This window comes from Podarcis raffonei, chromosome 6, assembly GCF_027172205.1.
Source record: "Podarcis raffonei isolate rPodRaf1 chromosome 6, rPodRaf1.pri, whole genome shotgun sequence".
Classification (NCBI taxonomy): Eukaryota; Metazoa; Chordata; class Lepidosauria; order Squamata; family Lacertidae; genus Podarcis; species Podarcis raffonei.
Window position 1 is genome coordinate 44,994,556 of NC_070607.1, and position 14,563 is coordinate 45,009,118.

A 14,563-nucleotide genomic window follows, 5' to 3' on the forward strand; every position below is an offset into this window, starting at 1 on the left:
TTTGCTTCTAGGTTTCTATAAATACTAGAACGTGGCTTTTGGGGAGGAGCTCCTCATAGCCGCAAAATACGAAATAAGCCCTTAAAATTCTCTCCCAGCAGCTAGAGCGCTTATATAGCACCGATGGGAGGACTTTCACACATGCAAAACACGGGGTTCTTCCATTTACAACAATTGGACAGATACTAGATAGTGGGGATAGAAAACGTTTGAATGCTGTTAGAACTTGTGAATTTGGAAAACAACATCTTTGCATATGGCACTCAAGGTGTGTGCTCGCTTACTTGGGTAGCAAACGTCACTGAACACACAGGAACTTATTTCTAGCTAATTTTGCCCAAGTACATTTGGGCTTGTCAGAAAATGCACGTTAAAAGGTGATTAAAGCAAAACATACCGAAGCTCCAGCTGTCAAGACAGCCTGTAATTCTAGCCCTTGTGTTTGAACAGAAAACATGGCTGCAATATACAGTATAGCCAGTTGGGAGAACAGAACAAATAAGAATGGGCAATATAAATATTTTTTTAAGTAAAGAAATGAAAAAAAAATATATATAAATTCATGGAACTTTGAAGTGTCAGGCATAGCACTAATGGCTTTAGCCCAAACGTAGCAGAGTTTTCCTGCACAGCGAAGAAGCTAGTTGAGGTGGAAATGACTAGTCAGCTAGACTCAGAATAACTATTTACAGGATTTATTAAAAGGAAAAATAAAACCAGCAGAGTTTCTGCATACAAAACAAAGCAAAATAAATCCTTTCTTTCTCTCTCTCTCTCTTAACCACACACAGCACTCCTACTCCTAACACACCCCACATCACACTGTGCTAGCAATCCCTAGATAACAGAGTTGAGTGCTGGTCGTTAACCAATCAGAGTAAGTAGCTTCTAGGTCAAGCTGACCTTGGCTTTCTGCCAAGAGTAAATTGACACTGCCTTGAGTTAATTGTGTGAAGCCAGAATCTGTAAGTTTCCCATGAGAACCAATTAACAGAAACTCAACACCCCCTCACAGATTCTGCTGGACAATTAACATCAAATACACCTATGTAGGAGATTATTTTTCCAGCAAACCTAAACCCTTACACATTCGTTTGTTCTTTACCTTTGCCAATGGTTTAGTTAACACATCTGCTACATTTTCTTCACTTGATACATAAGTACAGGTGATTACATTGTCTTGTACACAGCAACGCACATTTTGGTATTTTACAGAGATATGTTTGGAACGCGATTTGAAACCCTCTGTTTTACTTAAGGTTATACAAGCTTGATTATCAATGTAAACTTGTACTGGTTCTCCACAATTTACTTTTAAATCTGTTAACAAATGCTTGAAATAAATCACCTCGTTGCACAATTCACTCAACGCGGCGTACTCTGATTCCGTTGATGACACACTTACAACGTCTTGCTTGCGTGACCGCCAGCTGATTAAACCTCCACCGACCATTATGACTAGTCCTGTGACAGATTTTCTATCCGGCAAATTTCCCCAGTCACTATCACAGTAGCAACTCAACATTTCATCCTCTGAAGAATTTAATTGTAACATATAGCCAATTGTCTGTTTGAGGTATCTCAGAACTTGTTTTACCCCTTTCCAGGCATTTAGTGTGGGTTTTGAGACCAATCTACTTAATATGCCTACTGCATAGCTAATATCAGGTCTGGACCACTGTGCTAGATACAATAAACTTCCAATTACAGAATGATATACATCAGGATGTTCAAATTCAGGACTCTCGTCTGTATGAAGTGTTTTTATGAAACCTGGATCCATAGGCACCACTGCCCCTTTGCAATCCTGCATCCTGTATGTAGTCAGTAGTTGTTTAACTTTGTTCTGCTGACTAATTAGGCAGCTGCCATCTTGGGCCCAGCACACTTCCAACCCTAGATATGTCCTAACCGGGCCTAAGTCTTTCACTTTGAACTTACTGGACAATTGCTTGGCAAACCTTTTAGTTTGTTTATCTGTTTTGCAGGCATACAATACATCATCTACATAAATCAGACAAAACTCTTGATCACTGCCTGTACCACGTACATAAACACAATTGTCAGCTGTACTCTGCTTGAAACCAAATGACACTAAGGCCTCATGGAAACATTTGTTCCAAGATCTTGCAGCCTGTTTAAGACCATATAGAGCTTTGTTTAATTTCAACACTCTATTGGAACCTGTCTCATAACCAGGCGGTTCGGCTAGATACAGGTCTTCTGATATTGATGCATGTAAATATGCAGTCTGGATATCAAAATGGTTTAACAGGAGTTTTCTCTTTGCTCCAAGCGTTAAAATCAGCCTTACACTGTCCCCCTTAGCAGTAGGGGAAAAAGTCTCGTCATAATCTTTTCCAGGCCTCTGAGAGTATCCTTGAGCCACTAAACGAGCTTTGTATTTGTACTCTCCTGTCACCAGAGGTTTAAGTTTGTACACCCACCTGCAGCCTACAATCTTTGCCCCCTCAGGCGCTGCTACTGGTGTAAAAACCTTGTGCTCATTCAGAGAGGACATCTCTTCCTCCATTGCCTGCTTCCAGAGCTCTGCCTCCTCTTTTGGTAACTTTAACACCTCCTGAAAACTCTTGGGCTCTGCAATTACACTAAACACATTTGCAGTATCTGGAGAAAAACGCACCGGAGGCACTCCTTTGTTTTGTCTTTTAGATCTTCTGGGAGAAAATTTTTCTTCTGACCCACTTTCCTCCTCAGAACTACGACCTCTCTTTTGTTGCTTAGCAACTGGTCTCTGGCTAATTCCACTTTCTTGAGAGCTCTTATCTGAACTTTCCTCCCTCTCAGACTCTGATTCTCTATGTTTACCTTCAGAGTCATGAAGCTCCTGGGAAGGTTCAAACCAAACCTCAGTATTGGCATGTAGTCTCTCCCAGCCACTATGTTCACAAAAACTGGCATTCCTGGAGATCACAATGCCATTTGTCCCTTCAGCAAAGCGGAAACCTTTTCCCAGCTCCTGGTAACCCACAAACACTAACTGTTTGGTCTTAGGATCTCCCTTCTTCCTCATTTGTTTTGGAATTAACACCCAGGCTTTTGATCCAAACACATGCAAATGGTCAATTTTGGGTTTTTTCTGAAACAGTTTAAAGTACGGGGTTGTACCTATTGTTTGATGAAAGAGCCTATTTTGGAGATAACACGCAGTGAGCATGCTCTCCCCCCAATAAGACATGGGCAAATCAGCATCATCAAGCATGGCAAACATCATGTCTTGTAAAGATCTGTTTTTTCGCTCTGCAACGCCATTCTCCTCTGGGGAAAAAGCGTTCGTTTTTCTATGCCCAATGCCACGCTTTTGTAACCAATCTCTAAAAGCATTTGACATAAATTCGCCACCTCTGTCCGTCTGAATCCTTCTGAGTTTAGTGGACAGAAATCTTTCCACAGATGTCACCCAGCCTTTAAACTTAGTGAACACGTCACCCTTATTCTTCATGGGAAAAACCCAAGAATAACGCGTGGCGTCATCCACAATTGTTAATGAAAAACGCGATCCACCCCTGCTTACAGCAAATGGACCAATTACGTCCATGTGAACCAGCTGTAGCGGTGACTCACTAACTCTGTCACTTCTGGGGTAAGAGACTCTGTGGGTTTTAACCTTTTTACAAACGTTACAATCAAGGTACTTGTTACAACTCTTTAAATTACCCCCATCAGCCAATTCAGACATTTTTAGTACACTTTTCCAGCCAGCATGCCCCATTTTCCTATGCAATAAGTGCACACAGTTGTCATGTATAGCTTTGTTATTCACTGCAGGCTGAGATTTACTGACTACTGCTGCAACTTGAGATCCTGCTTTAAGCCAAAACAAGCCTCCCTCTGACTTAGCAGTGCCTAAAATCTCACCAGCCTTCTTAATAATGCAACTGTCTCCTTCAAAATACACTTTAAACCCAGCTTTTAGCAAACAATCTACAGACATCAGATTGCTCCTTAATGACGGCACACAAAGTACATTTTGCAGGCATTCACGAAGACAAGGAACAAAAACTGCACCCCCCGAAATCACTTCGGAAGTACTTCCGTCTGCTAGAGCCACCTGGCTGCGCTGTGCTGAGTTCTTGGAAACAAACAATTCATCTGAATTTACGATGTGCTGAGACGCTCCCGAATCGACCACCCAGACAGCTTGTTTCTCATCAGCAATCTTGACCTCCGCGGTCACCAGCTGAGCTGACTGTTTTTGTTTGAAGAATTTCTTTTTACACTGCTGCTGTTGCTGATCTCGCCTCTGCTCCTGCACCGGCCACTGAGACTTGACCAACTCCGGACATTGTCGTTTTAGATGCGCTGAAGACCCACATCGGAAACAACGCCTAACAGCAAACGCAGACTCCTCACCGGTACGCTGCTTTTGCTTCACCTCTGGCACGGCATGAGAACTCCTTCCAAACCGCCCACCTGTAGAAGCCTCTGCAGCCAACGACCTTTCTTGCCTCTTCTGCCATTCTTCAATCAAACGCCCAGTAACGTAACTGATTGATAAATCACGCTCCTGTATGCCTTCTAGAGACAAAACTAAATTATCCCAGCTTTCCGGGAGAGAACTCAAAATAATAGCCACCTTCTCCTGCTGGTCTAATGCACAGTCTCTTTCCTGTAGCGCAGCAAACTTTAACTGTAAACTGTGTAGGTGTTCCTGCATTGTAACCCCAGGCTGTAACATTGCCTTGTACAATGCCTTGCGAATGAACAGCTTGGAAACCGCTGTCTCACGCACATGGAGTTCTTTAAGTGCTTGCCACACACCTCTAGCTGACTTGATTCCCCTCACATACGGCAACTGGGAATCTTCCAGCCCCAAGACAATTGTGGCCCTTGCTCTTTGGTCTTTATCGAGGTCCTCATCATCAGGCTTCGCAGGAAACTTACTCACCACTTGCCAGAGATGATCCCTCTGCAGCACTGCCTGCATGCGTTCCGACCACAGCAAGTAATTGGAGTCATTCAGACGCTCAAAAGCCATCTGAACTGGTTGTGAGGCCATCTTGAGAGCGATGTCCCTGGAACCCGGAACCAGCTACTCACGACCACCGAGAGAGAAAACAGGAACCACAGCACCCAGCACTCACACGCTGCAGCTGTTGTCCTTGTGTCCGCTGCGTCACCAGCTCACCACAGTCAGGAACCAGCCAGTGTCCATCTGCTGCACCAACAGGAACAACAACTTCTGGAACTACTGGAACCAACGCCGTTGATGCTGACACCACCACAACTCAGGCTGGCAGCACAATACCCATAACCTCATGGAACTTTGAAGTGTCAGGCATAGCACTAATGGCTTTAGCCCAAACGTAGCAGAGTTTTCCTGCACAGCGAAGAAGCTAGTTGAGGTGGAAATGACTAGTCAGCTAGACTCAGAATAACTATTTACAGGATTTATTAAAAGGAAAAATAAAACCAGCAGAGTTTCTGCATACAAAACAAAGCAAAATAAATCCTTTCTTTCTCTCTCTCTCTCTCTTAACCACACACAGCACTCCTACTCCTAACACACCCCACATCACACTGTGCTAGCAATCCCTAGATAACAGAGTTGAGTGCTGGTCGTTAACCAATCAGAGTAAGTAGCTTCTAGGTCAAGCTGACCTTGGCTTTCTGCCAAGAGTAAATTGACACTGCCTTGAGTTAATTGTGTGAAGCCAGAATCTGTAAGTTTCCCATGAGAACCAATTAACAGAAACTCAACATAAATTACATTTGGAAACAGGTTGCAGCCCTCAATTTACCATGCAGAAACAAAATGCAATTCAAAGTTTCTGCAACAGAATAACTCTCACAATCTTTTCATCTTCATTTGAAACCTATGAAAATAATAAGAGTGGTGGATTCCCTACCCTTCTTCATTTTTCCTTAGACTTGAATATCTCTGCCCAACAATCAACAATATTGTAAAATGGGAAGTTGAGGTGTCAGACGCTTAGGCCTTCCCTAACAATTCCCAGAGAGTCTCACTGGAACCAGGACCCCAGAAGCATATACTAAAATACATGGCACTTATCCTATTAATATTTTCTTCTGAAGCCATTCTTTAGTTTTTCAACATTTACAAATACCAGATACTCCTGTGATTTCAATGTCTTTAACAGAACCCTGCTAGTACAAGTGATCTCTGAATTGTCTCTGAAAGCTAGAAAGTGGTAGAATTATCTCTACCAGTGTACCAATACTAAATTGCTACTTTGAGTGTTGCTATAATTCGTTTTAGTGGGGTTTCTATCACAAAGTGAAAATAATCTAACATTCATTAAGCTGTTTAAGATTTCCACAGGAAATTTCAACATTGATCTGATCTGTCTGGATGGGATTAGGTGGCACTACTGACACTTGATTCTGTTAATTGACTTTCACACTGCTCTGTATTATCATTGAAACTAAGGAAGGTACTAAAGACATTTTTACTCCCCATGCCCTGTACTTGAACAAAGGCAGATTAGCATTAAATTACACTCAGTGTGTATAATATGAAAACCCATCTGTTTCTAATATTAGCATATGGACGTCTGATCTTTGGCAAAACCTGTTCAGTCCAAATGGACTCAGCTTTTTTTATAATAAAAAAATAAGAACAATCCTGGTTGCATATGATTTATATGATGATAAAATACAAAAAGTGTCCAATTCATTATGTAGGCTGTTTTCAGTTCATTAATAAACACTTAAATACAAAAATTGGATTGTTATTAATAATATGGTTCTGATTGGTTAAGTGTGTACAAATAAAATACATGGTAAAAGTTTCTAACATGTGCAGAGCTGTTCAGTCAGTTTGAAGGAAATGTTCATTTCCCCTAGCTCTGTGAGAACTTCTAATAACTTTTTAAATATAAAAATACTCCCCAAAAGAAAGAAAGTGTCTAGAAGTGTTATAAAGCATTATCTTTGTCACCAAAACTGATGAACAGTCATCATAACACAATCTAAAACAATACTAAAAATAAGGAAATGTAAAACGAATTGTAAAGAAACAAGTAAAAATATCAAGAGTATCAACCGCCCATCACAACACCTTCCGGAACAGCCAGGTTTGTCCTGCTGAAGATACATCCCCAACCAATCACTGCTCTGCAGGAGAGAGCAACCTGCAGATATCAAAAGGGTATCAAGCCATGTGTTATGATGTTGGAATTGGGCTTTTAGTGTGATGACACCTGCCCTTTGGAACTCCCTCCCATTACATATCAGGCAGGTACCATCTCTGTAGTATTTTCAATGCCTGTTGAAGACTGCCCTTTCAACAAGTTGAGCTGTTTATCCCCATTAAACTATGTTTATCCCAGTTAAGCTGTGTTGCATTTTATTTTATTTTTAAATATGTAATGGTTTTAGCTGTCTGTATGTAAGCAATTGTTTTACACATGTTTTTATTGTATTGTGAAATTGCTTTGAGATGCTCATAAGAAGTGTTCATAACTTAAATAAATAAATAAATGACAAAACCCAACAGAGATTGAGCTTGCTAAATTGAGATGGGTGTTGATTGCCAGATGGGTGTTCCTCATGCATTCACATTTAATCAATTAGTCTGAATTCCATCATTTTTTTTTAACTTGGTAATTTCCTGTTTGCAATATCTTACTAAACCCCTGAAACAAATATACTTCAGTGACCAAAGCATTTCAGCATGTGGGCACCACTACTCTTAGCAGTTTTAATGACAGACATCAGACAGACACAGAACACACATGCATCTTCCTATGTTTTAGGGTAAGTGAAACACAAGATATGTAATTTTGTATACATTCAGTGTGGTTAGGATTTTGGACAACACTTACTGCCATGAGTTTGATATTAAATTTCCAGTCTAAAACCATTCCCACTCATAGTGTGTCTCACATGTAGGAATCTGATAGTTACCATTTCCCCCCGCCTTTCACTTGCTGAAACTATTTTTTAAAATTTAATATAGATTTGATGCTTTCACATTTCATTTCTTCTAGTACAGTAGTGTTTTCCATTCAAAACAATAATAACCACACACACCAATTATTAATAGAGCAACTCTTTCTACATAACCTATTTTGAAATATGTCCAATTCAAGATACATCCCTTTGACAATGCATCCTTCATATTTACTGCCTGAGCCATAATCCAGTTAAACCAAGGTTCATTGATTTGGGATTATAATGCGTCAAAAACTGTTGTTATTCTCAAACATCATTTCTGCAATAACCTATTTAAAATTATTGCAGAAGTAAGTATATCATACCAAAGTTGTTCACTGTTTAGAAATGAGTTACTATTCAAGTAGTAAACACTCATTAGCCCTCTAAATATAGTTATAACTTTCATTTAAAATAGAACAGGTTCTATTTTTTATTATCTTTTATTATCTTGTTGCTCCAGATTGAATGCTTCATATTAATAATTTTGGAAAATTAATGATTTTAATGTTAGAATAATTTTGCCACAAACAAAATAGCAATCTTCTTAAAATTAGTAGTAGAATGAAAACTTACATTGTTCGCAGGAAAAAGTCTTGTATGTGTTGTATGAAATTCTTAATCAGTTGCAAAGGTTCATTGTATATATGAACTGAAAAAAAACACCTGTTTTTACTTTGTCTATATAGCGTCCTCTGTACCTGAGCATGTAATTTGTGTTACTCCGCCCACAGACCGCCCTGTTTCTTTGTCCTCCAACAATAACAACCTCTGGAAGAAATGGATATGAATAGATCTGGCCCAATTTATAGAAAACTGCACACTCAGAACAAAAATCCAAAAGCAAAATATGAACTTTTGCTAATAGTATCTCCTGACTAAGTGTAGAATCTGAAATTTGACAGTGCTGTTAGAGTACAACAGGCAAATTATTTTGTGAACTTACACCCCAAATCATTTTGTCATTTAGATCTACTTCACATTTTTTAAAATTGAGACTAGACAACGGAGTCTTAAAATAGCTGTTTGGTAAGAAAAGAAAGAATACTATGCACATTTTTAAGATGTGCTAGGGAAGCTTTTATAATACTCTTTTTTAGACGACAACGATAGTACCATTACTGAATAAAAGGGATGGCAACACCTGTCTTTAAACATTCAGAATTTCCATTGATTCTGGTGTGGGTGCATTCATTTTTAGATAGCAGATCAAAACATATTTATTTGATCGGGTCTTTGGGCATGAGAGATGTTGAAATGTTGCAGTACAGTGGTACCTCGGGTTAAGAACTTAATTCGTTCTGGAGGTCCGTTCTTAACCTGAAACTGTTCTTAACCTAAAGCACCACTTTAGCTAATGGGGCCTCCCACTGCTGCCGCGCTGCCGGAGCACGATTTCTGTTCTCATCCTGAAGCAAAGTTCTTAACCTGAGGTACTATTTCTGGGTTAGTGGAGTCTGTAACCTGAAGCATCTGTAACCTGAAGCGTCTGTAACCCGAGGTACCACTGTATGGATTTTAACTCCTGCTGTTTCACATGTGGCTACGGGTTTTATAGTTTTAACATGTTTTATTGGTTTTTTATTATTATAATATTTTAGCCTGTAAATATCCCTGAGATTCTCCAGCAGTTTGGCTTCACTCTATTGTCTCTCGAGAAAGACAGAGGCTAAGAACTGTTGTGAGTTTAGATGGGGAAGGTAGACTGTATGCCTGAGTCCCTTCTAATTCCTGGATCCATCAAAGGTTAAACTTTAATGGGGGATCCCATTGCTGAAGTAGGCAGGCCAGCTTCTTGGCAGTGTCCTTAAGCATGGGTTGTTAGTATAATATAGGAAGTTGCCAAAGGACAAATGGGTGGGCCCCTTCCCTCACCTGTCTGGTAGTGAGAAGGTGAATAATGAGAGCTGAGTGTGTAAACTAAACTAGAAGCAAGCTTCAGGAAGGAGCTTGAGAGTGAAAGCCATGATTGATTTCTGCTTGAATCCAAGGCTGTGGCTATGGGGAAGCAAGATCTTCTGAGGTGTTAAAGCTGTGAGCCCTTAGGCAGTGGCGAAGCTTCATGCTCTGGCACGGGGGCAGGGGCGGAGAGCAGGCGGGGGGCTGGCACGCATCCTGGGGGTGTGCTGCGCCGGCCGCAGGGGAATGGTGCCCAGCGTGGGCAGGGGGCAGCCACGATGGCGCCCCACCGGTATCGCGCTGCCGGGGGCAGTGTGCTCCCCCTGCACTCCTCTTCCTCTGCCAGTGCCCTTAGGCTCAGCTTGTATATACAGTGATACCTCAGTTTTCAAACATAATCTGTTCCGGAAAACCGTTCGACTTCCAAAACGTTCGAAAACTGAAGCATTTAATTCCTGAAGCATTTACTTACAGAAAACTCAATACGGAAGCCGTGTGGCACGTTTGACTTCCAAAAAGCGTTTGAAAACCAAAGCAGTTACTTCTGGGTTTTCGGCGTTCAAAAACTGAAACGTTTGGCTTCCGAGACGTTCGAAAACCAAGGTACCACTGTATGTGTAAATAACCACATATCAAAAAGACACCACAGTTTCTGCTGTCCCTCATCCCAAGGAAACCAAATCCTGGGTTGGAATCCCTGGAATCTCATACCGCTCTGAGATTGGGATGATGTACAACAATACACATAAACAGCATCATAGTGAGAAACTATATCATGAAGGGGCGTAGACCCTTTAACTCTAAATACTCACCTGGGATTAAGTTCTGCTGAACTCAATGGAGCTTACTTCAGAGTAACTGCATAGGATTACATTGTAAGACTTGTATGATGATCTGATTCTCAAGAGCAGTTGTTGTGAGCAGTTGTTCTCAACAAAAGGGTTGTTGTGAGCAAAGCCAATACAGACCGAATGAACCTTTAAAACACTTTTAAACAACTGAAGGGGATAGCTTTTATTGGACATACTAGATTACTTTGTCTTCTAATGCCTCTTCTTTCAGACACATGCAACAATGCTTCGGTGGAGGATACTACCGTTTTCTATATTTATAGTCTTCACAACAGGAAACAGGAAACTAAATTTATCAATAGCTTTTATTAAATTGGCCCAGAAAATGAAATCCCTTTTATTGACAGCATTCTTCAAATTGCTCTACTAACACACCACCCTTTCATATAAATTAGTACCTTCAGTAGCTGTCCCATTGCTGCTACTGTCCATGCTGTGAAAAATCCTGGCTGAATAGTTCTCAAGTAGCAAGTGAGTCAGTCTGCAGCTGCAGTAATGCCTGTAATGAGCATCTGAACATATCTTAGAATAGCTGCAGAGGCACTTTCAGTTTGTGGCAGAGATAGCATTCTCTCCCCACATGTAATTATTCCTCTGAAATAACAATGCTTCTAGTCTCTCAGTTCTACACACAGAATAGCTAACCTGTGGTCACTGTTCTCCAACTCCCATGATCTCTAACACCATGCAGGCTGGGGCTGATGGGAGGTGGAGCTGAACCTCATCTGGAGGACTTCAAGTTCCCCCTCCTGTTCTACACACTTACTATTGATATAAATTAAATAGGCATATGAACAATAATCCATGTTTTTAAAGTGTGAGCTATTTGGCACGTGTTGATTAACACTGATAGTTATTATGAATTACAAGGGAGTGTCTTCAAACCTTGATGAGAATCTGTGCCTGCCCTTTCACACTGAAATAGCAAAAATGGTTTTTAGGCATACTAATTTGGAACTAGACTGAACAAAAAACTATTAGTGAGTGAAAATAAAAATAATGGGACGGAATTTTGCCAACATAAGTTTTTCATTCTTTCTAGCAATATGATAAAAATGGAACTGCGGAGGTAAGAATCATTCCAAACCTTTTGTGTGGTTGTGAAGCCTGATATTTAAGCTGTTCCTAATCAAACAGTATAACACCTGCTGAATGCTGCAAGACAGATTGTACTTAGTAGAAAATAAGCAGTTATTTGAAGTATAGGTGTGAAAGGTATCATAAGAATTGAATAGGGACCATATGTGAAATGTGTGCTAAAATGTCAACAGCAAAAACCATTCTAATCTGCTATTATAGGATCATGCATTTTAGTTGTTCAACAGAAGTAGGTCAAAATCCTTAGCAGATAAATGTCTAATCCAAGATAAACATTAATAAATCCAAAAATAAGATTAAGTCTTTACCTTAAATACCCAACAAGCCAACTGAAGCGAAAACCTTTGTCATTTCATAGTGTGCCACTGGCGCAAATATTTGGACCACTCTTTCAAAATATAGAAAATAGGTGTTGTAGAAATGAATTATGTTATGAAGACAGCCATTGAAAGACAAGCAACAGGAAAACAAATCTGGCACAACAGGTTTCACTAGACACCAGCCAGGATTGCTTTAGGTTTGTTCCAAAGTTATCTTCAGTCTCTGCAGAGTCACAATATGTGGTGACTGACTGTGCATGTCGTTGGTGTTAAGAGATGTATGCAGGCTCCCTTAGCCCCACAGATATGTCTGCCAATAACCTATCGGTCATGGTTATAATGTATGCAATAATAACACTTATGTTCTTTAGAGCATCCTTTGCCCTCCTGGTGGCTCCAGATATTTAGGATTACAACTCCCACCAGCCCCAGCCAGGAGTTGGTGAAGGTTCCTTTAAAGCAAGGGTAAGCAATCTAAGGCTCGGGGGCCGGATCTGGCCCAATTGCCTTCTAAATCCGGCCCGTGGACGGTCCGGGAATCAGTGTGTTTTTACATGAGTAGAATGTCCCCTTTTATTTAAAATGCAGCCCTGGGTTATTTGTGGGGCATAGGAATTCGTTCATCCCCCCCCCCATATTGTCTGGCACTCCACAAGGTCTGAGGGACAGTGGACCGGCCCCCTGCTGAAAAAGTTCGCTGACCCCTGTTTTAAAGCATTGGTTGCTTCTTTTGAAACCTGGCCTTTTGACTATATTGGACTACTACCTGCCCGTGGCTGCTTGTTTGCAGTCTCTGGATCTATGCCTGCCCTGGATTCATTCAGTCATCTCTAGTTCTTTGGACTGACAGCCAGTATCTCAATGCAGCACACACACACACACCAGGTTGCAATATCTGACCACTTGTGGTTATAACCACAATGGGAATAATAATAATAATAATAATAATAATAATAATACTGCAATAATAATATACCAAATCATAGTTTGGACTATTCCACTAGAGGCACAACCACTTCTGCTGTGTTGTTAATGTGAAAAGATGAACAGGAGATACACTGGGCAGTTATATGGACTTTTGTGTATACATTCAGGCTAGATACCAACACCTCAACCAAGTGTCATTTTGTTGGAAACTCTTATAAAACATAAGACTGTTGTTGTCCTGTTGTACTGCCTGGGATGAATTACTTTTTTGTATAACTGCAATCTGGTATAACTGCAAACTGGTAATTTCTGTGCTTACCCAGCCATGAATTTATATTTTTCTGACTTGTTTGGAGGCAATCTATATCAGGAGACCATTTTGCTGTTAGAGAGGAGCCACTAGAGAGGGTGTTGGTTTAATGTATCCATGCAGGTCGAACATAGCACCTCCCCTGTGTACACAGTTTACTTGGTTTTAATTATTTTTATCTTGGAAGGTTATGATCAGTCTTATGATTTTTGGAAGTTGATTTAGACTCTAAACATTAGAGTCTGACTCTTCAGAGTAAATATTTTTACAGTATTATTCTCTCAGAAGAAAATAAATGCAAAGGTAATCCTGGAATTTTTCATTTTTTTTGTTCCCTTTTGTGAAAATGCAGATTGTAGGTTGCTTCAAATACAGTAACATAGGAATATACAAAGCCATCTTATACCAAATCAGGCCATTGGTCCAGACACTACATTGTGTGGTAGCAGCTCTCCAGGTTTCAGGCAAGAACACTTTCCCAGTCCTACCTGGAGATGGTGGGGCTTGAATGAACCTGAGACCTTTTGCCTGCAGAGTAGATGCTCTACCACAGGGGTAGGCAACCTAAGGCCCATGGGCCACAAGTGGCCCACAGGGGTCGTTTAACTGGTCCACGAACCACCCATGAACTGAGCCGCCTGCTCGGCGAGTCCCCATGCTCTGCGCTAAACCGGCGCAGCACAGCGCGGTACGGGGACTCGCTTCCGCGGTACCGGAAATCGCATCTGTGCAGATACCAGAAATCGCGGATGGGCGCACTCACACACACATGATCCAGCCCATGGAGGGATCTCTGCTGGAGTGAACCAGCCCAGGCGAGGTAAACCTTGCTGACCCCTGCTCTACCAGCCCTTCCCACATGTCAGAACTGCTCTCTCTTTACCACAATACACTCCTACAGAAACATGATGCTGTATGATAATCTAAATTAATGGTGCTCTTGTTGTTGGTTTTAAAAAAGTGAACAGTGGACTCTCCTTCATTGGAGGTTTTTGAACAGAGGTTGGATGGCCACCTGTCAGGGATTCTTTAGTTGTGGTTCCTGGATTGCTAGGGGGATTGGACTAGATGACGTTTTGAGTCCCTTCCAACTTTATGATTCTGTGTTTATTGACCACTTTTGTAACTATACACAAATACTATTTCAAATAAGGATTCCCTTATAATAAATGAATCTATTTTAGTGCTTTTGATTTGCCTCTGAACAGAGCAATGTGTTTGTTTTTTCTTGTTTAGCCGTA